Below are 26,548 nucleotides of genomic sequence, written 5' to 3'. Positions count from 1 at the left end.
TAAAGAACGGTTCCAATAACATGGGTAAAAGGTATGTCATATAACTTGGTCACTTCAGTTTCCAGATTTAAATATTTCCGAAATTTTACGCTCAATTCTAGAAACTTAGTCTACAAAGCAGATTTTCACCATCAGCCTTCAACATTCTGAAGAAGCTTGCTGATGCGGATGGTCGAAAATGTTGTTGCTTGATGCACGTATTATTTTGTCAATCAGCGTTGCGTTAAGGTTGTAATGTTTGCTGATATTGTCCAAACTTCACGTTGTTAAATAACGTGTAGACTTCAATAAGAGTTTCTATTATTTTATCACTTTATTTGTATTAAAATAACCAACTCATGAGTATCTCGTGTGCAGGTTTATTCACAGGTGCTACAACAAACATTGACATATAGACATCAGCAGTAAGGTAAATTTCCATCTGAATGTTAACGAGCATGGACTCTTGTAATTCCAATATATTTTTCTTGTCAGCCAACTAAAAAAAATCAATCTATCAAAAAGGCAAGGGTACATAAATATTTTAAACTATTTTACACTGAAACCAAGTGGTACTAAAAATTATCGGCTCGTTAAAAAAGCTACATTAATACTTGACATATCCGCTTTCATACCTTGTTTATTTAGGTTTGATTTCTTCTAAACACAAAGGATTAAAAGTCTTTGTAATTTGCTAAATCTTTTATTAAAACTACTTATGATTTATAATCTTTTACATTAACCTACTGATAAATATTATAATCAACACGAACTTCATAGACACAACCAAGTACAGTCCTGCCTTAAATTGCTAAGTGAAGCCCTTTAAGTGGAATAAACTAGAATAAATTCATGAACAAGTTTTTCTTTGAAAGCAGAGCCTAATGGTAGGAAGTGGACTTTCTTTAACAACGCTGCACAACAAGGTTTTTGCTTCTTGAATACTATTGGATATTTCTTATAGATTTTTTGTTGCTGATCATGAAAATCACATCCAAAATTTTCCCATTACGTACCGTTTCATCGAAATATTCCTTTTTATCAGGACATTGCTACAATGGAAAAACGATATCAGGGCAACTGTAATCCGTCAATGCTGGCTGACTACTGTTGGACACTGCAACGTGATGCACCAGACATTGAACACAAACGAAAATCAGGAGCAAAACACTTTTAATTATGTCGAACTTAATAGCGTATTAGAAACATAAACGCAATTAAATACGTTATTGCCGGTAAATAGTTAACTGTCTATTTCTCAGAGTTCCTACGTGATGAAGCAAAACCAAAACTATACTTGTGTATACTCACCAGGTACCTGTCACAATCAGCAAAAACTTTTCAGGAAGCAAAACTTTTCCAAAAAATTGTTGTTTAGTGCAATCTGTTACTCACACTGAGTGAATTTTTTCTTCTTTTTTTGGTTTAGTTTCGGTTAATTCCATTGGTAAATCTGATCGAGTCTCCTGTAACTGCAGAGGTTATTTTTCCTGTGTAGGAGTGTGTATTTTGCATCAGGTCACCACAATATGATGAAAAGTAGTAGAAGTGCTTAAAGTATAAAACCAGCACAAAGATTTGCATATTTATTGACAGTTTCTTTAATAAGGTACCTTTAATACTGTATGAAATTCTTATACCCGTGGTGGGAGGAGCACAGATAACCTATTGTGTGGTTTTGTGCTTAATTTTAAACAAACAATCTTCCTTTTTGATTTAGTTTCAACTAATTCCACTGTCTAACTGGATAGAGATTCCTATAATTTCAGTATTTAATTAAACAAATGAACTAGTTTATCCAAGCAAACATATAGTAAATTGAAAACTGTTTCCAAAAGTATTTTCGTTTTCACATATTTGTTTTTTTAAATCAAGGTAAAATGATAGTTATAGTTGTAATAATTTTACTGTTATTTTTAGTTACTGCATGAGTGTTATATCAAGTGTTTAATGAAACTTTATTTAGGAATTTCTTATTTATTTATGCACTTTATATGTTTCGAGATGTAGCACTAATTGATGTCGATACTGAACATTTTAGTCAGATTAAGTTAAACTGACTCTCGTCAAATTCTAATTGGAAATTAAATTTTAAAATTAGTTTACCTTGAAGATGAACTAGGTTAAAGATAACTATTGTAAATGTATAATACATAAAAACACATTCTATAGTTTGGAATTTTATTTAACTTATTATTTCAGAGTGCAAGTCGATGTAACTGCAACTTATTTTTAAAGTTTTAACCGAATTGTCGTTTATCATTACTCAGTCTTCAGCCCCTCAATGATAAAAGTTTATTACATCACATTTTTATTTTCAGATTAGTCTGATAGGTTTTCTAACTTACTAAGGTTATCTTGGTAGACGAATAGTCACAGTAGAATATAAAAGAGTTATAAACTCCATATACATCTTTCATTTTCTCTTGGTATATGCTTGTTAATGAGTTTATAATCAGAATCGCAGATTATTACCAGTTCTGATAATGATTTATATTAAGCATGTTTGCCACGAAACTTTTCACATCTTCGTTTTTCTAGCAAAATCAAAACAACTAACAAATTTGAGGGAATATTATAAATTCACCATTTCTATTCCTTAGTTTTATGTTATATAGTTTTCTTTTTTGTTGTCATTTTTTCAATGATGTATTTTTAACGTGGTGTGAGCAGCTTCTTCCCGTTTAGTTTAGTTTCAGTTAATTCGATTGACAAACTGTACTGAGCTTCCTGTTAGCTGAAGATGTTTTTCCCTGTATGCAAGTATTCCTAATCAGGTTACCACATGTTGATGAAAATAGAGAATAAAGAGAAGGAAAGGAACTACTCCCAGTTCTTTAATGATAGCAGAATGTAAAGTATCAGATCAGCACAATATGTTTCCATTTTAAACTTTAATATTTTAATTTTTTCTTTATAACTTATAAACTATGATAGACCTTTATAAGAGTAGCAACTGGAAATTATGTATTTATTAATCAATATGACACGTTCAATCTTCAAAACAGAATAGTATAAAAGTGTTGAAACATCACAGAATTTATTAAACTATGAAGATACTAACACTGGAAGATGTGTTATGGTAACATAACTGAATCTGTAACGCTGTTATTTGTTCTGAATATCATGATCACGTCTATTTAGATCATTTTAAACATTAGAATAATGTTACGTATTACCATAAGTGATATTGTGATATTTAACGTGAAATATAATTAATACTCTCACTAGTTTGCTGCTTAAAGACAAAATAGGTACACGTAAAAGTACATGTAACAGCTTTCTCCATTGAACCTAAGATGTGAATTACTGACAGACATGTTTCAAAAGTAGTACCAACATTAACTTCCTCAAAAAATAAATTGATATTTTCACGTAGTTTCAATAAGTTATGCCCGTCAAATTTATTTTATATTATTAAAACAACCCACTTCGTAAGAGAAAAATAAAATTATTTATAGCAAATTGAAAATTGTTTTCAATGATGTATTGATTTTTATATATTTATTTTTAAACCAAGTTCAAATGGAATTTACAGTTGGCTGAAACATTCAATATTTCAGTTCATTATCGTACAAAGTTTTCATTATATTTCGTCGATTTAAATAAATTAAACCTATATATATATATATATATATATGTATATCATCCATTCTATCACACAGTTTGAGAAAACAGATAATTAAAAATAATATTTCATGAATGTTTATGTATGTTATTAAATGGAAATTATTTGCTGTGAAAGGTAATTGTTAAGTGTTGGTTGTTATCAGTCACGTTACTAAATGGACTGAAAATTGATAGACATTTTCTAATTAATTTCACTGCTTTGCAAGTGAGCAACATAGTTACAGAGTAAAGAAAATCTTGCTTTACAGCTCTTAAGGATATACATATTAATCAAGACACAACCTTTAAAATTTAATTCTTTTCTCAGTTATGACACTGAGATTGCTGAAGATGCGAGCTTTCCACTTCATTTGCAGTTTATTACGTTGACTAAGCTTGATATATAAAACTGTGAAGTATATGCTATTGAAGTTGGCTCTCCTAGACCAGGCCAATTAGAATGATACCCACCACTCTGTTATAATAATATACTGTATAATTTAGCAACAATATACGGTCTGCTCACTGAATACGTTAATGCTTAGGGGGGAAATGTTTGGTGACGTAACACGTAGTTAAACTTCTACTGCAAAGACTTCACAATGTCTACAATGTGAAGCGATTGCATCAAAAGTTGGAAATAGTTTCTCTGTAGTAAATTAAGATTATAGTAAGATAGTAAAGAGACGCCAGTCTGAAGTGGAGAATGGCTTTGGTTCTGGTATACAGTAACTCCGTACTAGGCTCTCATCTCCTCATGGAGTAAATGTTATGTAACCGCTCAATTCATTACACTATTAGGTATAATTATTCTATGACATAAAGACACGTATTTTGTACATGAATAAATTCAGGTCTTAAGTAATGAACAAACCATTTCAACAATGGCCGTGTACAAAATGCTATGGTATTTAAAAACTAAATACCAAAAAGTGTTTACTTTCTGAGACTTTGGAACTCAGAAAACTGTATTAAAATGTATATAACAACAAGAAGTCCGAAAATGAATCAAAACCGCTTTTTTTTAATTAAAAAGATAAATTTGGTGATGAATGAGCTTAATAAGCTTTGTGGAAAATATATTAATTTAAATTTCAACTGATGAAGATGTATAATAGTTAGAGTTCCGTACGTTAAGTCTGCATTAAGTTACAGAAATGTATATGCAAAAACGGCTCGTTTGGGTTGAGAAAATATTTTACATAGAAGAGCGAACAACGTTTCGACCTTCTATGTAAAATATTTTCTCAACCCAAACGAGCCGTTTTTGTATATAAATTTCTCAACAAGTGGGTTTCTCGACATCACTGATTAAGTTACAGAAAAAATACGTTGTCACTAAAATAGATAATTAATTCAAGTTTATGATTTCAGGTTTTAGTCTGCCTGTTCACAGAGCCATGATAATATGATCAGTTCGTCTACACTTGTTACTAACCAAGAATAGCATGAAATGTATTGACAGTGTTTTGTACTGCTATGTTAAGTGCACTACCGATAATTTTACGTGTATTTACTTTTTATTACGACTTTTCTTGGAACTAAATATACATACATATGTAGAACAAGGTAACTTTTCCAATATAGTAATAAGTTTTATATCATAATGGTTCTGAGATATTTGTCTATCTTTTTCCCCAATCCCCTCCCAAATAAAACCCACAGAAAGCTTGTTAATACCAATTACTGAAATAAAAACTATGTTTAAAACTCTATATTCTTTGTTGCTTTGCCAGTATTCAAAGTTTTCTTTTAAATTGTGTGCGATAACTATAAATATTTGAGAAGTATTAAAAATAACAGTATTTTAAATATCAGCGATATTTCAATTAGCAATGTTCACTTTGTGAAAATGATTATGAGAAAATTGATAAAAATGACTTAGTGTTATAAGTAATTAGGTTTAAAGTACGACTTAATATTTTCAGGTAGTTTAAGAAGACTTAACATGGTTGTTGTATGTGTAATTGAATCTGATGAAAAAAACTTGAAGAGTTTTCATTAGATTCCTAATTTATTTTTAGAATGAAGTCATTCAGTGTAAGAAAAACTAATTGTCATAAAACGTAGCAGAAAAATGAAAAAAATTATATTTTTTATTTAGTGTTGTGCTTAGGTACCCTTACCGTGTAGACATCACAAATTATTGGCAGTATTTTTACGAAACTATACTCTGTAGATAATTATTTTCAGCTGGTTGAAAACAATGTCATAATTCAACAATGATGGCTTCCTCCATCTACAGAGTTGGCTTCACTCCAAATATTACACAACATCAAGTACCAGACCATCCGAACGAAGCAGCAAATACTATGCCCAGGAATTATTTTCGGAGGTGTCAACGTTTCAAGAAGCAACCTAAATGTTTCTTTCTTAAAATTTAATGGTTGTTCGTGAAACTTCTTTCACCTAATAATTCCTTTCATAACTTGCTAAATCAATTCACTTTGAATGGCTGTGAAGCTATTGTCAGAATAAAGTGTTTAATTTTCTACTTAGTCTAGTAGTAGAAATTAATAACGCAAACAATTTATACGTGTAGTGTACAATTACAGGATTGTATTTTAACTTTACAAACCTCACTCCTATTATCTGAAAACGAATTTAGTTAAAATATGCTTTTACCGTGCTTATGAGGTATCTAGTACATATGATGGTTTACGTAAAGAATTTGTGAACACCAAATAATTGTTCTGTAAAAATTATTTTCCAAATTTTACTTTGGTAGTATAATATTTCGTAGTTATCAAAATAAGCAAAGTACTGTAACATCTAGTGCTACTGATGTACCTAAAGATTCTTTGGTTCTTACCGTTACATCTAGTGCTACTGATGTACCTAAAGATTCTTTGGTTTTACTGTTACGTCTAGTGCTACTGATGTGCCTAAAGATTCTTTGGTTCTTACCGTTACATCTAATGCTACTGATGTACCTAAAGATTCTTTGGTTTTTACTGTTACGTCTAGTGCTACTGATGTGCCTAAAGATTCTTTGGTTCTTACCGTTACATCTAGTGCTACTGATGTACCTAAAGATTCTTTGGTTGTTACTGTTACATCTAGTGCTACTGATGTACCTAAATATTTTTTGGTTCTTACTGTTACATCTAGTGCTACTGATGTACCTAAAGATTCTTTGGTTCTTACCGTTACATCTAGTGCTACTAATGTACCTAAAGATTCTTTGGTTCTTAGTCTATCTGATATTAAAATATTCACTTTGATAATTAAAAATCATCTTGAAAATGTCATATGCATGATATACTCAAAGATACAGCTAGGGGTGTATTTTTAAATGTAGTTGTTGCTTTAGTTCTTTCCTTAATTTCAATAATCAAATTCCGACTTTACAAACTTCTTGTAGTTACATTGTTTCTACTAAGAGAAAAACACAATACGTTCATCCAACGAAAGAAGAAGAAAGAGATAGCATTCTTTTGAGCAGCTTTTAAAGAGAGCTAACATCAGGATTGTATTTTACATTACTTAAACTGTACTCTCCAGGTTACGTACTAGAACTACCTCATACATTAGATTTTTTTCTACAATACCTAATTCCAATTACAAGAAGGTATCAGAGTTATTCACACTTTTAATTTGCTCTGTTTTGGATATACTAAAGCAGTCGATACATTGGTCTTCGAGTATGGGTGATCCCCACCACATTCCAACTCACAGGTGCTCAATAAACAAACATTTCAATAAGGAAGCAGCACGTAATACTTCAAGTACAAGACAAAATATTAATGCTATTTCTTAACTGTAATATATTCATACTTCTTTTACCACTTGGTTTCAACACTACAAACATAACTCTTACTTGACAAAACTCATGACAATGAACTAAACAAATTCCATTGGACTATCACTGTGTTCATACTCTTATTGTACTGGTACAGAATTACAATAAAATTTTTAGGAAAAGTGCATCATATTATAGTTCATTGATAGTTTTTGTTTGTTTTGTCGTTACGCACACAACTAGACGCCTTCCAGTGGCACAGAGACAACTCATTGCTTAGCTTTTTGCTTAACTTCAAACGAACAAACAAAATTATACAATGGGGTATCTGTGCTCATTTCACCGCGAGTATCAGTACCTGATGTTTTAGTTTTATAAGCCTTCAGAGATATCAATGATCCACTAGCGTGCTGGGTAGATTCATCATGCAACAGCAATCATACAATAGAACAACGTATGTGAATAAACTTAAAAGAGTTACATAGTTGAACGTTTGACAGCAATTATTGTTTGTATTTGAATTTCTCGCAAAGCTACACATGGGCTATCTGTGCTAGCTGTCCCTAATTTAGCAGTGTAAGACTAGAGCGAAGGCAGCTAGTCATCATCACCCACCGCCAACTCTTGGATTACTCTTTCACCAATGAATAGTGGGATTGACCGTCACGTTGTAACATCCTCATGGTTACATGGGCGAGCATGTTTAGTGTGATAGCAGTTACTTTACATTACAAAACATCAATCCCCTAAACAAAACGTCATGGGCAACTGCGTGTTGAAAATGAGCATTGGACTAACGTACAAAAATTACTGTATGTCTGCACACTTATGAAGCTAGAGACTGGTTTCGATATGTGTAACAAGTAGAGCACAGATAGACCATTGTGTAACTTTGAACTTAACTGCAAACAAACAAAAAAGAACAAATTTCATGTAAAACAAAGATAAAACACAGATAAACTATCTATTAATTAACTTCCGAAAACTAAACATTTCCAATCTATCGTAATTAAAAAACAGACTGAGGCACTTAGCAAGCTTAACCTCAATAACAATGTAAATGAATGAAAATATATTTTGCGCGAAACATTGAAGACTCGTATAAAAGTAAACTGTAAAAGTCTTCACAAACATAAAATTAAACATATATAAGCTACTTAAACCAATCTAGAACAAACAGTAATTGAAAGTAAGATAATCTTCAAAACTAACTTCATTTAAGTGATATTAGTGAACAAAACACTATTTCAATACAAAGTAAATTAAAACAGAAATAATACTTCACAACTTAACCAAACAAACTATTACTTTTTTGCTCACGATGAAAATATTCGCCCCCTGCTGGTACGGCGATATGTCTACGGATTTACAAGCGAAAAATCAGAGTTCGATTCCCCTCGGTGGGCTCAGTAGATAGCCCCCCCATGTGGCTTTGCTATAAGAAAACAAACACATGAAAATATTTTGAAACTAGAAATACTATAATAGAACGATATAACTTTTTTTTAACTGAATTACAATATGGACCAGACAGATTTACAGAGAGGAATATATCATTCAAACATCACACCAAATTCTGAACCTTTCAAACTGATAGTTACATTAAAAGTTAGAAAAGCAACATCTTGGAAATTATATTTCAGAAGTGAAGCCTGTTACAATCTGCAGTAGTCATAATATCGAAACATTTCAACAGCACACTTATCTCTTGTTCAATAAAAAATTAAATATGCAACATTTTTTCTGAGAAATGCCTAATACTATACAGTTTCGAATAAGAGTACAATCCTGAATAAAAGTACAGGGTGGAGTTACCGCAAATTTCTAATAATAGTACAGGGTGGTGTATGAAGTTGTTGTTGGTTTTTTTCTCTCGTACTTCATGTTACATAATCTTCCGGGTGATTGGCTATTGAAAGACAAGGGAACGAAAAACGTGTACACACTGTTTTTGAATTGAATCTCCGCTGATAATACAATAAAGAGAGCTGTACTGTTAATTTTACCAACCATCTAAGCAAACCAGTTAGTAACAGACTGGTAACATGCCAATATCTCCTACGTTCAACGTAAAAGCTTCCACTTTGAGTTTTAAATAAGGCAAAGTCTACACGCTACTTTACGACACTGCTCTCAACAGGTTATAAAGTACTATAATTAGACGGCCTACCCAGCACTTGCTTGACTCACAGCTAACGTAATAGTTTATTGCGGATTCACCAGGGAACCAAGGTGGCCAAGATGTCTCTAAAGTAAGTGATACCGGCAGAATTCCCTGCCTTGTCGACCAAAATGTAATAATCATATAGTCCCGTATATGTACCGTACAGTGTGAAAAAGGCCCAGCATAGCCAGGTGGTTAGGGCGCTCTATTCGTAATCTGGGGATCGGGAGTTCGAATCCCCGTCACACCAAACATGCTCGTCCTTTCACCCATGAAGGCATAGTAAAAGAAGGTCAATCCCACTATTTGTTGTTAAAAATGTAGCCGATAAGTTGGGGTGGGTGGTGATGACTAGTTGTCTTCCCTCTAGTCTTACGCTGCTCAATTAGGTACAGCTAGCGCAGATACCCCTCATGTAGCTTTGTGCGAAATGAAAAAAACAAACAAAGAAATAGGACAAAAAACAGCCTGAAAATAAATAATCGTACATGTACGAATATTCGGAACCTTTAGTAATCCCTTCAATCAGCGGAACAGCGATATGAAATAAAACTTTTTATATTTACATCCGGTATAAATCAACCATTTTAACACAGTATTAGGAGTAAAAACATAAAATAATGACTCTCGAATTCTTAAATCCTAAACACGTGTTCAAAATGCAAGAGTAACGTTTTACCATTGAAATTCAAACACAAAGAGTGTATGTCTTTAATTTTTTTTGTATACATATTTAAGATATAAAAGCAGTGCTTTGATTGTGACAAGAACATAAGAGTTTGCAATAAAAATACAAACAATATGAAACAAAATAGGGCAAAATAGCCATAAATGGTAAATGAAAAGATGTTCTGTAAGATAATAACAGTATTCAGTTTTATTGCCATTATAACCTGTTCAATATTTTGAGCCAACTGAAATTTCTTACTGGCATATGTCAGTTTCGTCTTCATTATAGTTGAATTATAGACTGCTAGTTGAATGATTGACTCATAATGGGAAGGTATTCTTGTCTGTGAAGAATACAGTTTTACCACACTTTATGATTAGCGACAGCTCAACCTAGTCATCTTACAGTAAGAAACTTGATGTATTATCCTCTGGTAAAATAATAATTACTCACTACTCATATTCTAATTTCGGACTATATAACTCCCAATATATTTTGATCTGTACACGTTTCTTAATGAAACTTTATTTATATCCCTGTACAGAAATTATTTTTTTTTGTTGCTAGCTTCACCTATTAATGTGCTTATGAAATACACCACTGTTTACATTTAAAAGTTTTACAACCACATGCAGCAATGTATAAACCTGAGTATTCTATCCTATTCACATCTCTTCATGTGACTTGACTTTTCCACTTACACTTCAATAGCGAACTGACTTCTCTTAGATATTTCTGTAACTCTGATTAACCTCATGGGCACGGGATCTAATAGACTATTCTGTCAGAATGTTTTGTTTCCTATTGTAGATATAGAGTTATCCGAAGGGTTCGTGTAATTATGTTTTTTCTGTTCTATTTTAATCACTTCATTATTATTTATTTATTTACTTCTAACTATTGTTCAGGTGTTTATTTTAATATTCTTGTTACCAGTGGGCTTAGCATTTTCTCCTTACTGCTACTAGTTTTTACCCTAAAATCTACTGTCATTATAAGAAATATGAATGCTGTTAATTTGTGATTTATCTCATTATCTTGTTCACTGTACGTGGTAGGCATATAACCACAAAAATGAATCAGTAAAGAGTTATAACTCTAAGGTTTTGTTTCTTTCAAAACGAAAAATCTCCATTTCTATGCCCTATTAAAAGATGTTACACTCCTAAACGTCTACTTGTTCACAGATATAAAAAGGATAATGAAGTTATAAATCTTTGACTTCTACCTCAAGACAATAGAAATTAAGATACTTATTGATACTTTCTTACATGCATCATGGTTTGTCTGTTTAGAATTAAGCACAAAGTTACATAATGGACTATTTGTATCCTGTCTATTGAGTGGATATTTATGATACCAAGAGATATAATAAATATATCATATTTTGCCAGAGTCAAATCCTGTATCACTATTGCGTTTTTGAATTGTTGTTTTTCCTCTTTTACTGCAACTAGTTGATTTTAATTTCTTATAAAAAAAAACCTTTAACGTAATAATGTTTGTTTGTTTTTTTTCAAATATGTCTATCCGTCACTGAATTTAATATAATCAATAATTAATTGTAGTCTTTCTCATCCTTGCTGGCAGAGTTTGCACAAAACTGAGTAATTCTACTAAATGGTATAAAATGTTTCAATAATAAAATATCTTAAAACGTCTTAATTGTTTTGACATGTGGTTTTTCAGTGTGTACCAACAACGTACTCTATGAAAATCAACCGTAATGCTTGCAAAATGAAAAGCACAAGTCTTAAATTTGCTATTTTATTATTCTATTCAATTCTTCCTAACTGTTAATTGTAAAAAAGTTTAACTAAAGCTATTCTCTTTATAACTAATCAGTGACTTCATTTGTTCGTTTTTAACCGTAATGTGACGGAGATTGTCAGAATATTTTAAACTTCATAACTGCGCAGTCATTGGCTTATCTTCATACGAGTTGTTTAGTATACAGACAGATAAATATCCGTAACATGGACTTTTACGTCAACAGTGTAAGGATTATCTGGTTGGTTATTTTTTCACGTGTGTCTGAAATGGTTCGGAATTGTCAGGTGGTTAAATGATCCTAGAAACCTCATGTTACATAAAACTCCATGTTATTCAGAAAATAATCCCTAAGTAAAAAAAATCTTTAAAAACTGGTTTTGTTCGACTATCATATTTTACCACCGCATTCAATCATATATTATTTTATTACTTCCACAATATTTCATTCTATTATAAATAACGAAACTTTATTTTATTTTATTCGTTGCCTTAATGTTTTTTCTTCTTATAGTTTATTAAACCAACCAGGTAAAAACGCTTGGAATTTGTCCCAGTTGCCATCCATTAGCACTGTTGCAATTCTATAACCGTATTATGCTTTAATTATTTTTAATTCGTCCCAGTTGCCATCCATTAGCACTGCTACAATTCTATAGGTGTATTATGTTTTAATTACTTTTAATTCGTCGCAGTTGCCATCCATTAGCATTGCTACAATTCTATAACCGTATCATGTTTTAATTATTTTTAATTCGGAGAGAGGGTATTTAGTACCGTCTTCTACTACTCAAAGATTAAGTTTATAATGCAATTTATTATTTTCAGTGCTTCCATTTATTTAAGTACATTTTAGTAATATAGACCTTTTTTTTGCAAAATGAAGATATTAAGGGCAATATATAATTTTTTTCCGATCAAAGAAAAAAAATGGCTTAATGCTAAAATACTTAACATCATCTGGTAATATGTATCATATCTTCAATCGGGCTTATTTTATTCTCTTTAACTTTAATATAATGTATTTCATGCTTTTTATTTCTTATTATCTTAGTAGTTTTTCTTGTTTGTTTCTGCCTGAATAAATATTCTTTATATTCCTCGGATGCAATTCTGGTTTAACAAGACATTTCTTTACACATTTTAGACTTACAAATTTTATATTTTTGCGTTTTTCGCCATTTGATGTTGTTGTTTGGAATTAAGCACAAAGCTACACAATGGGCTATCTGTGCTCTGCCCACCACGGGTATCAAAACCCAGATTTTAGCGTTGTAAGTCCGCAGACAAACCGATGAGCCACTGGGAGTCTCAGCCACATGACTCGTAGACTTCTCAGAGGTTTTGAAGTACATGTATATAATTCATAGTTCTGTCACCTATTGACAGAATATAATATAATTACAGTTTTGGTCTCTGGAGGTTTTCCTAAAACTACGCAATAATTTATGCAATATTGTCTGATAATCGTGTCTTATGTTCAGCTGAAGATAACTGAGCAAGAATATTGTAATGTCTTATGTTCAGATTCGAGATAACTAAACAAGAATATTGTAATGTCTTATGTTCAGATTCGAGATAACTAAACAAGAATATTGTAATATTTTATGTTCAGATTCGAGATAACTGAGCAGGAATATTGATTTCGGCTATGGAGTTTTTCATGAAACAAGAAACATGGCAAAAAATATAATACGTGTTATTGTTGATTCTGTATGCACTGAGATTTTCAGAAGTATTTTCTGAATATTCGTTTTCTTGAACGAAGCCATTTTTATATGATGTATAAATATTAATCATTTATTAAGTAATTACGTGAGCGCAGAAGTACGTTAATGCTTATCATTTTTGATAATAGCAATCTTCAGGAAACATAGCTGGTTCTCTCTGAACTCTACTTATGCGTGATTTTCCTCTACGACTTCAAACTTGGACGAAAAACTACCGGAACTACATGGAACATCAACCAGGCATTCGGCCATGGATCTGTTACTAAACGTAAAGTTCAGCGTTGGTTCCAAAGGTTTCGACATGAAGATGAAAGTCTTGAAGACCATGAAGATCATGGAAGTAAGCCATCATTAGATGAAAATACATTAAAGGAAGCAGTTGAGACAGACCCTCGCATAACAGTACGTAAGTTTGCAGAAAAGCTAGGTACAAGCAAATCAATTATTGCCAACAAATCAATATAACATTTTGCCAGCCTTATCATTGTATAAGAACCCATTGGTAAAATCACAGTAAATGTGAATGTCGTTTACACATTTAAAAATATTAGCTATATATTTTTTGTATTTTTATAGGGATAATTAATTCTTACAATTTTCCTTCAGATAAGTCAACTGATAACTGAGAGCTAATTTGTATATATACCTTGTAGTTGCAAACTGAATGACAAATTTATAGGGTTGTTGTTGTTTTGAATTAAGCACAAAGCTACATAATGGGCTATCTGTGCTCTGCCCACCACGAGTATCGAAACCCGGTTTTAACGTTATAAGTCCGCAGACATACCGCTGAGCCACTGAGGGGCAATTTAAAGGGAAATCATTAAATAAGTGAATTAATAAATTATTTGTCTTGTATAGAATATAATTACCATTTACATCTTTTTCTCTTCATAATATTTAAAAGTACTGTTATTGAATCTTACGTTCCTTTTTACATATATTTTATACAAAATCAATTTTCACTGACATAAATTTTTGGTAGAAGCTGAAATTGCATCTGATTTCTTTTCACTTGATCTCAAATATTCTTCTATTTCTTTTGGTATTATATCTTCAGAGAATTCTCTCTAATAATTAAAATATTCAGCAAAATCATACTTTGAATTGTTCTCCGCTGGGGCAGCGGTAAATCTACGCATTTACAACGCTAAAATCAATGATTCGATTCCCCTCGGTAAACACAGCGGATAGCCCGATATAGCTTTGCTATAAAAACACACACATAAATATTTAGAATTATTTATTTGTCGTTTTGTTAAAGTCATATAAAACTATCTGATGAGTGCACAAAAGGGAATCAAACATCTGAGTTTAGTGTTGTTAAATTCGAACACTTACTAGTGTCTCACCAGGAGACAGAATCAGTTTCATAACAAATCCAGTTAGTACCAGGTCCTGTACTTTTATTTAAATTATTTTTTTATTTTAAATTATTTTACCTTCTTAGGTAATAGATCAATAGGATAAACAAATCAAAAACATTTTCATAACTTTATCCATTACCTTTTTCACCTTCTAACCAGCTGTTCCACTGGCATTCACTGTTAAAAATGAATCAAATATGGTGAAGAGCCTCCATGTATTTTGAAATTGTAATAATCCTCTTTCTATTTTTGTTCTGTTTGATTTGTGTGTTTGTTAAAAAAAATTGGTGGTTAGGCATTTTGTACACATATGTTTCAAGTAATATACCTTCTTGTTTTTTATGCTGTTTATAATTTATCTTCCTGACCATCATTTAAACAAATGTTTACTGCAATATAACTTATTTAAATAGACCATCTGTAATATACTTTGACCTCATTTGTATGTGTGTGTACGTGCGTTTTTTTATAGCAAAGCCACATCGGACTATCTGCTGAGTTCACCGAGTGAAATCAAACACTTAATTTTAGCGTGGTAAAAACGTATGCTTACCGAAACTTCATTTGTATTATTATTCTTTCTTTAAGTACTACTTATAATAATTTATTGATTTGATTGTATTACGATTCGCTTTTGTTTCTTGCTATTAGCTACTCAGTTTATGTAATTCATTGACTAATCCTTCATCACTTTTAATTTTTTGAGGTACAGTTTAATATAGTACATTGCCACCTCATTTGAATTTTTATCTTTTCCTAATATATTTCTGTCTATTTTGAATGATTTACTTCTTCCTGGACATAAGGTTATTTCTTCTAAATTTTAAATTCTATCTGTTTTAGCTTTTTTCTTATCCAGAGATTTATTTACTCTTGTTGTTCTTTCTATAATTTCTTAAATAAAATCGGGTTTATTAATAAATTCGGATGGTAATATAAGTTATTTGTATTTTAAGAATGGCAATGCTAATCTTTCATTTAAATCAACTTTATATTTTGCATTTGGTTCTTTAAAAAAAGATAATGTGATATTATGAACTGCATCTTTTATAGCTTTCAATTCCCTTATCATTAGTGCTTCAGTGGCACAGCTGCATGTTTACAAACTTATATTGCTTGCAACCAAGTTTTGATACCCGTGGTGGAAAGAGTATCAAATATTATAAAATATCTTGTTATAAAGCCAGTATCAAAAGTTATAAGAAATCATTAACTGAAATTATTCATTCAATAGAAATAGCTTACGAAACACTTTTGAAAAGTTATTCAATAAACTATGCTGATAATGATATTAATATCCAATATTTTTTTTAATATAGAAGATCTTAGTGGCATAAAGGTATGTCTGCGGACTTACGACGATAGAATTCGAGTTTAGGTCACCCGTAGTGGGCAGAGCACAGATGGTCCATTGTGTAGCTTCAACAATGATATACAAAATACCGTTTTCTTTTTAAATTGAAGACGTAAGAAATGAAATGGATTTGAAAGTAAGCGTTAACGATTTTGTGTTTAGTGAAGGAAAGAAAGAGCTGTCATTCAAAACTAAAATTGAAATAATTCTAAGGTCGACTAATTTGGAAGATTATCATAGAGATGCTGTTGACAAAATTTTACGAGAAATGACTGAGTTTGGAGATAAAAAATTTATATGAGCTTTAGAAAATGTAGATAGTTTAAAAATTTGAATCATCAGACATAAACAATTAGGTGGTTCTTCATATAACGAATTACTAAAAAAAGATACAAGATAAAACTATGTGGAATTTTATAAATGAAGATGAATAACGTTTTATGTATTTTATATCAGCATATTTGAATTCAGTAGATGGAGAAAAATCAGGACGAGTTAGTAATTATTATAAAGCAGAAACACTGAAAGATAGTAAATAAACACTTTAAGGAATTAATTCTCCTGTGTTGTGAATGGTTTTCCAATGCTTGAAAAAAGATGAATATTCTGTCAACAAACATCTACTGTTATAATAAAGAATGTATTATTTTTCCATTAAAGTGACTGAAAATTAATGGAAATGGCGTATTAACTTTTTATACGATCATAATATATCTCACGCACATTATTTTCTTGTCAAATATTTATATCAATTAATTACAATCCTAATAATGAAACATGCAACAAAAATATATCAATGTCATAGATATCTTCAATATTTGTCTTGACAATACATACTGAAGAATCATGAAGTCTGTGAAACAAAGGAAGCTGTGATTACACTATGAAACACAAATTTTGTTCCTGGAGAGCATGTGTTATTTCTTAATTGCTTATATTGTAAAAGTACAGAAAATGGCCTTTATTCCTTTCAAACATTGCTTTTGTGACCTGAACAATGAAATTTACAAATTAACCTATTTTCTATACAACAACCGGCAAATTTGCACATTTTCATTTATATAAGGTCTGAATAAAACAACATATAAATGAAGATTTACATGTATGTATACAAAAGTTATTAAAAATGTCTAGAAGTGAGTAGTTTTTCGAGAATTGCGAGTGTAATGTAAATCACTTTCAAGTATCAGCCCCAAATATAGTCTTCCATCATGGTTTTCTTACACTCTCCTTGGAAGCGCTTTGTGGAAGCTCTCGCTTCGCTCCTCTAGTGTACTTCTATGTTCTCCTTGAATTTATCAGGATGAGGGTAAAGGATATGGACTTTCAGGGACATCTTGCAGACCATTTTGCCGTTGTTCTTCACCAAAGCCTCAACCAGTTCCACATAATTTTCGGCCTTGTGATTGCCCAAGAATCACTGCGAAAAACTGCCCCAAGTTTTCCTTCCCACTGAGCTTTTTTGTGAATTCTGTGCACTGCAGTATCTTCTTTATTTGTGAATCAACGAAGACACTAGCTTTGACCTTTGCCTCTAACAGTTTAGGGAAGAAGTCTCGAAGGTACTTGAAAGTTGCATATTCCTTATCAAGAGCTGTGACAAATTGTTTCATAAGACTCAATTTTATGTGCAATGGTAGGAACAACATCTTTTGGAGGTCCACTAGTGACTTACACCTGACATTGTGCATCCCCACAGAGAAATCGGTCCGTTGTGGTCAGTGCTTCCTGTTGTAGTGCACTGCGGTGTCTCTGTTGTCCCAAAGGCAAAGATAACAGGGAAACATGGTAAAGCCTCCATGGAGACACATCATACAACGCCTCCTCTCTTGAAGTAATGTAAAATTTCCAAGAAAAACAACAAAAGAACTAAATTTCTGTGTACTCTAAATCTAGAGACAATAACATCTATCTTGATCACATTATGTAACATAAACTTTGTTCCTAGATAGTATGTGTTATTTCTTAATTGCTTATGTTGTAAAAGTACAGAAAATGACTATTATTCTCTTCAAACATTGCTTTTGTGACCTGGATAATGAAATTTAGAAAGTAACCTATTTTCAATGTAAAAACCAAACTCTCTAATCAAGTCATTGAGGTCGCTTTCGTTGGGGTAGTCTAGGTTTCTCTCACCAGCTGCACTTCTGAAATTGTAATCTGGATCTTTAACGACTACCTTTTCTTCTGATTTGCTGCTCTCTTCTGAGGATGGCTGCTTTTTCGTTGATGGAGTGGGTACAGGAAGCTCGTGGCAGTGTGACACTGGGGCGATGGATGATGGAAGGTCCGCATACATAATAGCAGATGCATTATTGCCAGCTCGACGTTTGGAAGGTTTTACCATGCAGAAGCAACAATTGCTTTAGTGGTCAGGTTCACGCCAAATTCTTGGAATGGCGAACTTCATGGCTCTCTTTTCCCTCTTTACCATGCTCTAAAAGAGCAAAATAAAATTGTTATAATGAATAATAAATTTATTTCATTCACAACCAATGTGTAAGAGGTTCATGCAAAATATTTTATATGTGATATTTTTTCTGTACTATTGGAAATTTAAAAAAAATAATTATAAGATATTTGAATTTTAAAAGGTCTAAAATTTCTATAATATAAAATTTTATTATTCAAGCAAGCAAAATATGTCTTTCTTACCTCCTAGAGTTTTTTGCAGTGTTCGCAGGTAAAATGAGGTGCCAAGGGTTTGCTTTGATCTGTGATAGGCATGCCGAAATATGCGTTGTAGGCTTCACAGGTTTTAGCAGATGCTGTCACAGAGTACTTTGTCGCTCTTGCCTTGATAAATTGACCATATACATAGCAGAATACGTCTGGTGAATGTTTGCAGTTTCATGATGCCATCTGTGATAAAATCAGATAGGTCTATGTGTTCACTTAGGCAGCTAGAACTAAACTGAAATGGTGAGTGGTAAACCCCTGTATATATATTACTGTGGAAAGTTCTATAAAATTCTAAAAGGTTCTTGAAAATTCTCGTAAGTTCTATAACATTCTAGAAAGTTCTTGAAAATTATTTAAAATTCAAGAAAATTCTCTTTCAGCTACTCAGCACTGAATCTACCTGGAATGTTTTGGAAAATGGGTAAATTTGAATATATCATTACCTGGGTCACAAAAGCAAAGTTTGAAAAGAAAAATAGGTCTTGCCATTTATTTTAGGCACAAGCAATTGGGAAATAACACTTTCTGCCCAGGAACAAGAAAAAGTAAAAATTCTGTTTCATTGTGTTATAATATATTCTAAAAATTCAGTTATGAAACATAAAGTATTAATAATTCACTATGAGTTATTTTTGTTGCATGTGCTAATTTTGAATGATTAAATAGAAATATTGACACCTCTCGGAATTATACAAATGCTCATTGAAAACATAAATCTGTAAGTTGTTGTTATTATATGTTCATGGACATTATAAAGATTTTGTAGTTTACAGAGAGTAAAAAAGTAGAAAAAAATTCATTAAATACTTGAAAAAGAAATTAAACAAACAGAAAAGTCATGTACTGATAATAACAGAATGGATGAATTAGCTGGAGAAAAGTTAGAAATAATTATATTAGTCATATTTGTGATAAACCAATAGAAGTTGTAAAGAAAGCTCACGATCATAATAATTCAACTGGAAAATATACAAGATTGGCTAATATTAGCTACAATCTGTTTAAGAGAAACATTTCATTCATTCCAATATATATTTATAATATGAGTAGCTATGATAATGGTCTATTTTTCTAATAATTTGGTTAGGATGATAAAAATTGACCAAATTCTAAACAACGAAAATATATGTTTCATTTAGTATAAAATTGGTAAAAGTGAAGTTAAGATTTATAAGCTCATTTAAATTAATTGCTAGTAGCTTAGAAAGACTTTCAAAGAATTTAAAGAAAGAAGAGATTACAAACACAAACAAGCACTTTTCAGAAGAGAATCTTGAAATAAGAAAAGTTTGATCTTGAAATAAGAAAAGTAGTTTATTATTATACGGATTCGTTTGTTAAATGTAATGAAACCCAATTACCATCAAAAGAAGCATTTTACAACATACTGAACGCACAAACCGTTTGGGAGAGTTTAATATTCTCCCATGTTTTGATACTTTAGACCATCTAAACGGTATTTCTTATGCTATTCTATGAGTAAAGAAAAAAATTAGGTACAATGAAAGAGGAGGTAATAATTACTGAATATGTAGGGCTGAAATTTAGAATATATATGTTTTAAAATACAATATTATAAAATTTGTTTGTTTGTTTGTTTTGGAATTTCGCACAAAGCTACTCGAGGGCTATCTGTGCTAGCCGTCCCTAATTTAGCAGTGTAAGACTAGAGGGAAGGCAGCTAGTCATCACCACCCACCGCCAACTCTTGGGCTACTCTTTTACCAACGAATAGTGGGATTGACCGTCACATTATACACCCCCACGGCTGGGAGGGCGAGCATGTTTAGCGCGACGCGGGCTCGAACCCGCGACCCTCGGATTACGAGTCGCACGCCTTACGCGCTTGGCCATTCCAGGCCATAAAATTTGTAAAAAGTAAAAATGTGTTTTTAAAATAGAATTAGATTCGATGAATATAAATAATGTTTGTTTGGGAAAAAACAAATATGTAAAACTACGAATCTAATAAGAAGTAGAAAGCGAAAGATATATTCTATTCAAATTAATAAGAATAAATAAACTCGAGTTGTGATAAATGATATATATTACCAGATTATATTAATACTTCAGCATTAGAGCTGGTATCGAAAAATCATATATTGCCCGAAATATATCCCTCTTACAAAATTTAGTTCTACAATAATGAAAAAAAGTATTTATATTATCATAAGCACTAAAAACTGAACTCTGTTGGTAAACTTCAATATAATAATAAAATTTGTTAGCTGAGTGAGCTATTAGATGGTACTGTATACTCTACTTCTGAACCAAAAAATAATTGAAATACATTATGATGATAGAATTTTTAGCTGTGCTAATGAATAACAGCAGGGACGAATTCCAAATATTTTTACGTGATCGATATTGTGAAAAAACTTACAGAAAAAGATACTAAGGCAATCAGTAAAATAGACATATTCCTTATTTATAATAGAATAAAAGATTGAGAAAATATTAAAATAATTAATAATAGTGTTTTACAACAATGTTTTTCAAATTTTGACGGTGGCTCAAAATTAGCCAACTTTTAAATATTTAAATTTAATTTTAATAATGGCGCAATATGGAATACCAAGATTCTGAAATTACTTGGAGGGGATCAAATTAATTTAAAATGTTTGATAACTAAGAAGTGTTTATTAGAGGGAAAATAGCTGTTCATTTCCCATTAGTCACTTGGAATCACAAACTACTGATGTGTTAAAGAAGAATAACTTACTCATCAAACATCAATAGGTTTGGAAAGCTAGCGACTTCTTTGTCTTTATGTACCACTGATGTAAGGTAGATGCTTGTTCTGAGCAGTTCATAAATATTTTACAAGTCTTGTAAGCATTCACTTCATAGTTTGTGCTGTTCATTCAGACAAACTATACTATCTAACAGAGGATTACATGGTAAAATAAATGACTTCCTCACCTCAAACATGAGACATAAAACGGTAATAAGAGAATATTAATATTCATTTCCTGATTCATATATGCTTCTTTTAACACTAGAAAGCATGACAGTTGTTTCTGCAAACAGTTCATCTACATATAATGAAAGTACCAGAAAACAGCTACTCTTTAGAGTGATTAGTAAATAAATAATGATGAGCAAAATGTACCAAACTGTTTTTTCTTCTTTTAAGAATGATTTTATTTATGTCCACTGTGAGTCATTCAAGTATTGACTAATAAACATTTCTCGAATCTTCACTTGAATGGTTAGTCCTTTATCCTTTGTAGCAAGCAAAAATATTATCAACATTATCATTCACGAAAGAAATATAGGAACTCTATAATATTTTGAGTGTTGGCTATCATTACAACACTCTTTGTTATTCTTCAAATTAGTAATATTTTATGTGTGGTAAGCTTTATATCTTGGTGCCCTTCAAACCACAAGCTAGGTCGTGGCATATGATTCAAACACTTATCTGGCATGTTTTCTCTTTCTATATAAATCTTAGAACCCAGGATGAATTATGATATTTTAAATGCTTGTAATCACATTCCTTTACTGATGAGATATTCAAGGGATTTCTTTTTAAAACACGATTGGTACTATGATAGTTTTGGTATTCATTGCAATTTTATGTTATTTGTCAAAATAGTATGATGCATTACAGTAATTTCATGTTGTATAAACTAACTTATAATTTCCATATGACAATAAATGGACAGTTTGGTTAACAACCCTACATTGTCATGCCATTCTCATTGTACTTTAATGGTCATCTGGTCCTACAATAAATTTCGCATAGCTTTTTCACTTGGTTTTTTCTGCTTGTTATCATTAATATTGTCTGTAAATCATCTTTTTATGGAGACCACAAGGTTTCAATAATCTGTTTTCATTCTTGTGTGTGGTGTTACTTTAATACGTTATTTATATAAAAAAAAACTATATTTATTTATGTTTCACACACATAATACTTACAAATATACTACCTCATATATATACGTCCCCCTCCCATTGACATCGCTTTATGTCTGTGGACTCGTACTGTTATAAACCGGGTTTTGATACCCGTGGTAGTCATAAACCCCACTGTGTAATTTTGTGGTGTTAATTCCAAACAAACCAAAACACATAAATACATAATTAAACAAAATAATACACTTTACATTTGGAGAATTTATTGTTTATGGAAGTACATCCCAGAATTCGAACAATAAATACAGTTTTTAAGTGTTGCCATGAAACTATGTTTCGAGGTACCGGTATGTAAGACTGCATTAACATTTCCCATAAATCACCATTTGTGCAATAGGAGAAAACTTATTTTAAAAGCTACATTGGGTGATCTTTAATAGTCCATTGCAAAATAACATTTTTGTGTGTTTCAAGCTATTTCTGGATATACTCCATACAATTGTCAATCTACTACTAGGGTATATATGCTCGAGCCATAACAAACAATACCTGTATACAATGTGAGGTTCCACTGACAGAAGCAAAACCAAGTTACGCTACAAACTTGAATAAAAAAAATGGATTGGGTGCTGCCCAATACATTGTGAAGTTAATCAAAGTTACAAATTTTCTGCATCCGTTAAGAACTCTACATCACTTTTATTTATCATTATAGACACACACAAAAGTTTATTTGTATTATAATGTACAAAATTAACTATCGTCCTCATCAATATCACACATATTAACGACTATTTTCTATTGCTCTGTATCTTGTCTTGTTTAAGATGCTGATGGCTAGAGCATTTGTGGTTTGAAATTTCAATCAGAGAATGTAACGAACACAGCAGAAATACTTAAAGTGTTGGTGAATTCCTTATTATCATGTCTGCGTGCTACTGGTTACAATACTTTAACAGTCCTAGTCCTAAAGCATTGTTTGCTATATGTTTGCTTTATATAGGAAGAGAGTCATAATCTATGTTCTCTTTCATGAAAAAACATCGAAGAATAATCAAATAGAGGAATGTGTCACAAATATTTGGAGCGAACCAGTACACAACATAGGATTTAAATAAAGGTAAATAAGAGAATATCTCAAATTGGTAAGGTTGTAGCAAAAGAAAATCCAAGATTGAGAGGCAAAGTAATATATATAAAGAACACAAGATTTAGGCATGGAACGTGTTACGTTTGTCAGCTAATTGTTTTGAAGAAAGATATTACTCACTCTTAGGTAAAATTATATTTCTTTGCTGCTTGGATTTATCTCTTTCAAACGAATTAATAATACACTTTATTAACAGAAAGAGGAAGCTCTAAAATTAAATTTCAATCATTTTCAGAGCCTTTTGGCCCTTTTATTTTTCGATACTTCATATTGCTTCAGAAAAACGACAAAATACAAAACAATAAGCACATTGTTACTATCAGGAGTAAACGCATATGATATCATGGAAAGTTTGTTTGTAAATTGATGGCGCACGTATTTTAGTTACTATGTAACAGTCTGAAATGAATGAGTCGCTACAAACAGGGCTCAACAACAACTATTTATTCAACAATAACAACAGCTAGAAATAAATTCAACACATACCAAAACAAAATTAATAAACACGTATCTGGCCAGGACTTGACACGGATGTTAATAAACAGCATATCATAAATATAAATATTATTTCAAATAATGTTTGTTTGTTCGTTTTTTGTAATTTCACGTAAAGCTACACGAGGGCCATCTGCCCTAGCTGTCCCTAATTTAGCAGTGTAAACTAGAGGGAAAGCAGCTAGTCATCATCAACCACCGTCAACTCTTGGGCTACTCTTTTACCAACGAATAGTGGGATTAACCGTAACATTATAATGCCTTCACTGCTTAAAGGACGAGCATGTTTGGTGCGATGAGGATTCGAACCCGCGACCCTCAGATTGTATGTAAAGCGCCCTCACAACCTGGCCATGCTGGACCCTCAACTAAAGTAATTAGGAAAAGAACCAAAAGGAAAAAAAAAACAATTAAAAAATACACCAAACAGATATATATCCTATAACGTTCAATATATACAAATATCGATTGATAAATAACTGTAATTTACTAATTATGTCGCCACTTTCTCCATTAGTGAGGCTTGTGGCTAGGTATTTACTCCTGGCCCGGCATAACCAAGCGCGTTGAGGCGTGCGACTCGTAATCTGAGGGTCGCGGGTTCGCATCCCCATCGCGCTAAACATGCTCGCCCTTTCATAAATCCAAATAATCTTCTACCACATTGATAGTATCTGTACGTTATTGCTAGGAAAGCCGCCGTTTCAATTTCATCATACATATACATTTACTTAAAATACATACTATTAGCTAGAAAGTGTGTTAGTGTTTTAATGGAACTAAAGCTTCACACATCATCTAAAATAATAACTGGACGATAAAAATATCCCACAAGTTTAAAGTTTTCACCGCTAAAGGTGATAAATCTCGAGAAGTAAAACGGTTTATGTGTAGTTCAAAAAGATTGAAAAATGTAATACAAAAGTCACTTTGCTCACGCATGATCTGACTAGAACCCAAACACTTCCTTAATCAACGATAAATCTGAAGGATTATAACAATAAAAATAGGATTTTGATATCTTCAGTGGGCAAATTTTAGATATCCCATTGTGAATGGTTGCGATTAACAACAACAAATAAGTTATTATACTGAGATCTGTTTCAAGCTGGAAAATCAAAATTAAAACAAACAAATAACTATATTATCCGTACAAATAATACATAGTGTAACAAATATCAGAGATTGTTTATGAAGCTAGAGCAACGGAGGTGAATGTTATTGAAATACATGAGTGAAACGTTTATGAATAATCACTTATATTTGATTTTCAGAAGCTCTGAATGGCAAATACATTGTGGTTAATACAATCATAAATAGGAGTAAGTTAATACCTGTATTAAAAGATAAATATTCGGCGTGCAGTTCTATAAAATAGTTCATTTCAGAATGTTTCTACAACTGAAATGAACAGCGTTTCTGAAATCCTCCTTTGTTGACAGCTATAGAGAAAGAGTGAATTTTCTCCGAAACGATACTTTACTCAATGGAACAACTTTTAAGGTTACATCTAAGTAATTGTGCTTTAAAAGATAGGCTTTTAGATAGATGTAATTTATTGTTAGTGATATATACTCATAAATGCATTAAATTATAACATAAATTTATGATATTTTAACTAACCGAAATGTAAAATCATAGTTACAAAACTTAGAAATGTGTAATACATACATCACTTAGCTTTTCACAGTTTAATATAAAAGTCTACAGCAATAAACATTCGAGATTAAATAACCATCGTTTTAAAACATCAATAGAATCTTAAGCATGTTTGTACTAAAGTTATACTGCCCTGCATGGCCAGTTGGTTAGGGCACTCAACTCATAGTCTGGGGTCACAAGTTTGAATCCCCGTCACACCAAACATGGGCGCTCTTTCAGCCGTGGGTCGTTATAAAGTGACAGTCAATCCCAGTATTTGTTAGTAAAATAGTAGCTCAAGAGTTGGCGGTTGGTGGTGATGACTAGCTGC

The 26,548-nt window shown here is 31.7% G+C and overlaps 1 long non-coding RNA gene across 1 annotated transcript; it reads right to left on the bottom strand.

Moving 5' to 3' along the window:
• Positions 1-354: 354 nt before the first annotated feature.
• Positions 355-9,383, bottom strand: LOC143255597 (uncharacterized). The gene is made up of 3 exons (XR_013030748.1): positions 9,146-9,383; positions 8,639-8,765; positions 355-478 (listed from the first exon to the last, which is right to left on the bottom strand). It is a non-coding gene; the product is annotated as an uncharacterized LOC143255597 (long non-coding RNA).
• Between the last annotated feature and the right edge of the window lie 17,165 nt (positions 9,384-26,548).

This window comes from Tachypleus tridentatus, chromosome 1, assembly GCF_004210375.1.
Source record: "Tachypleus tridentatus isolate NWPU-2018 chromosome 1, ASM421037v1, whole genome shotgun sequence".
NCBI classification, from domain to species: Eukaryota; Metazoa; Arthropoda; class Merostomata; order Xiphosura; family Limulidae; genus Tachypleus; species Tachypleus tridentatus.
The sequence above is the reverse complement of the archived record's forward strand: the minus strand, read 5'-3'. Positions and strand labels throughout refer to the sequence as shown.